Source organism: Bombus vosnesenskii, unplaced genomic scaffold (assembly GCF_011952255.1).
Source record: "Bombus vosnesenskii isolate JDL3184/JDL3185 unplaced genomic scaffold, Bvos_JDL3184-5_v1.1 scf7180000014487, whole genome shotgun sequence".
NCBI lineage: Eukaryota > Metazoa > Arthropoda > Insecta > Hymenoptera > Apidae > Bombus > Bombus vosnesenskii.
The window spans coordinates 21,865-25,508 of record NW_022883480.1 but is presented as its reverse complement, the minus strand read 5'-3'; positions in this window follow the sequence as shown (position 1 = coordinate 25,508).

Here is a 3,644-nt window from a genome sequence, read left to right as displayed (position 1 = left end):
GTATTTACTTTAAGCGTCAAACAATCAAAATATCTCGCAAATCGCGAAATTTCAAAAATTTTGACGAAAAATAGCCATCCATTTCCTTCCGTTGGAGATATTTCGACGTTTAAGCACTCGTTGAACTCCATTTCACAGTGCCTAATTCAATGCACAACCATTTTTAAGCGTCAAGGCAATCCAAAATATCTCGCAAAATCGCGAAAATTTCAAAATTTGGGCGAAAAATAATACCGTCATTTCCTTCCGTTGGAGATATTTCGACGTTTAAACTCGTTGAACTCCGAAAACTTCACGAGTGCTAATTCAATGCACAACCATTTAAACGTCAGGAAACAATCAAAATATCTCTCGCAAATCGTGAAAATTTCAAAATTTTTGATGAAAAACCAACTGCGTCATTTCAGCCGTTGGAGATATTTCGACGTTTAAAGAAGCACTCGTTGAACTCCATTTCACAGTGCTAATTCAATGCCACAACCATTTAAGCGTCGAAACAATCAAAATATCTCGCAAATCGCGAAAATTTCAAAAATTTTGACGAAAAATAGCCGTCACTTCCTTCCAGTTGGAGATATTTCGACGTTTAAGCACTCGTTGAACTCCATTTCACAGTGCTAATTCAATGCACATCCATTTAAGCGTCGAAACAATCCAAATATCTCGCAAATCGCGAAAATTTCAAAAATTTTGACGAAAAATAACCGTCATTTCCTTCCCGTTGGAGATATTTCGACGTTTAAGCACTCGTTGAACTCATTTACACAGTGCTAATTCAATGCACAACCATTTTAAGCGTCAGGAAACAATCAAAAGGCTATCTCTAAAATCGCGATTTTGACGAAAAATAATGCGTCATTTCCTGCCACCCGTTGGAGATATTTCGACGTTTAAGCACTCGTTGAACTCCATTTCACAGTGCTAATTCAATGCACGACCATTTAAGCGTCGAAACAATCAAAATATCTCGCAAATCGCGAAAATTTCAAAAATTATGACGAAAAATAGCCGTCATTTCCTTCCCGTTGGAGATATTTCGACGTTTAAGCACTCGTTGAACTCCATTTCACAGTGCTAATTCAACGCACAACCATTTAAGCGTCGAAACAATCAAAATATCTCGCAAATCGCGAAGATTTCAAAAATTTTAACGAAAAATAGCCGTCATTTCCTTCCCGTTGGAATATTTCGACGTTTAAGCACTCGTTGAACTCCATTTCACAGTGCTAATTCAATGCGCAACCATTTAAGCGTCGAAACAATCAAAATATCTCGCAAATCACTTGAAATTTCCAAAATTTTGACGAAAAATAGCCGTCATTTCCTTCCCGTTGGAGATATTTCGACGTTTAAGCACTCGTTGAACTCCATTTCACAGTGCTAATTCAATGCACAACCATTTAAGCGTCAGAAACAAATTAAAATATCTCTCGCCGTCGTGAAATTTCAAAATTTTTACGATGAAAAATAGCCGTCATTTCCTTCCCGTTGGAGATATTTCGACGTTTAAGCACTCGTTGAACTCCATTTCACAGTGCTAATTCAATGCACAACCATTTGAGCGTCGAAACAATCAAAATATCTCGCAAATCGCGAAAATTTCAAAAATTTTGACGAAAAATAGCCGTCATTTCCTTCCCGTTGGAGATATTTCGACGTTTAAGCACTCGTTGAACTCCATTTCACAGTGCTAATTCAATGCACAACCATTTGAGCGTCGAAACAATCAAAATATCTCGCAAATCGCGAAAATTTCAAAAATTTTGACGAAAAATAGCCGTCATTTCCTTCCCGTTGGAGATATTTCGACGTTTAAGCACTCGTTGAACTCCATTTCACAGTGCTAATTCAATGCACATCCATTTGAGCGTCGAAACAATCAAAATATCTCGCAAATCGCGATTTTAACGAAAAATAGCCGTCATTTCCTTCCCGTTGGAGATATTTCGACGTTTAAGCACTCGTTGAACTCCATTTCACAGTGCTAATTCAATGCACAACCATTTGAGCGTCGAAACAATCAAAATATCTCAAAAATCGCGAAAATTTCAAAAATTTTGACGAAAAATAACCGTCATTTCCTTCCCGTTGGAGATATTTCGACGTTTAAGCACTCGTTGAACTCCATTTCACAGTGCTAATTCAATGCACATCCATTTGAGCGTCGAAACAATCAAAATATCTCGCAAATCGCGATTTTAACGAAAAATAGCCGTCATTTCCTTCCCGTTGGAGATATTTCGACGTTTAAGCACTCGTTGAACTCCATTTCACAGTGCTAATTCAATGCACAACCATTTGAGCGTCGAAACAATCAAAATATCTCGCAAATCGCGAAATTTCAAAATTTGACGAAAAATAGCCGTCATTTCCTTCCCGTTGGAGATATTTCGACGTTTAAGCACTCGTTGAACTCCATTTCTGATGCTAATTCAATGCACAACCATTTAAGCGTCAAAACAATCAAAATATCTCGCAAATCGCGAAAATTTCAAAAATTTTGACGGAAAATAGCCGTCATTTCCTTCCCGTTGGAGATATTTCGACGTTTATGCACTCGTTGAACTCCATTTCACAGTGCTAATTCAATGCACAACCATTTGAGCGTCGAAACAATCAAAATATCTCGCAAATCGCGAAAATTTCAAAAATTTTGACGAAAAATAGCCGTCATTTCCTTCCCGTTGGAGATATTTCGACGTTTAAGCACTCGTTGAACTCCATTTCATAGTGCTAATTCAATACACAACCATTTGAGCGTCGAAACAATCAAAATATCTCGCAAATCGCGAAAATTTCAAAATTTTGACGAAAAATAGCCGTCATTTCCTTCCGTTGGAGATAATATTTCGACGTTTAAGCACTCGTTGAACTCCATTTCACAGTGCTAATTCAATACACAACCATTTAAGCGTCGAAACAATCAAAATATCTCGCAAATCGCGAAAATTTCGTAAATTTTGACGAAAAATAGCCGTCATTTCCTTCCCGTTGGAGATATTTCGACGTTTAAGCACTCGTTGAACTCCATTTCACAGTGCTAATTCAATACACAACCATTTAAGCGTCGAAACAATCAAAATATCTCGCAAATCGCGAAGATTTCGTAAATTTTGACGAAAAATAGCCGTCATTTCCTGCCCGTTGGAGATATTTCGACGTTTAAGCACCCGTTGAACTCCATTTCACAGTGCTAATGCAATGCACAACCATTTAAGCGTCAAAACAATCAAAATATCTCGCAAATCGCGAAGATTTCAAATTTTGACGAAAAATAGCCGTCATTTCCTTCCCGGTTGGAGATATTTCGACGTTAAACTCTCGTTGAACTCCATTTCACAGTGCTAATTCAATGCACAACCATTTGAGCGTCGAAACAATCAAAATATCTCGCAAATCGCGAAAATTTCAAAAATTTTGACGAAAAATAGCCGTCATTTCCTTCCCGTTGGAGATATTTCGACGTTTAAGCGCTCATTGAACTCCATTTCACAGTGCTAATGCAATACACAACCATTTAAGCGTCGAAACAATCAAAATATCTTGCAAATCGCGAAGATTTCGTAAATTTTGACGAAAAATAGCCGTCATTTCCTTCCCGTTGGAGATATATCGACGTTTAAGCACTCGTTGAACTCCATTTC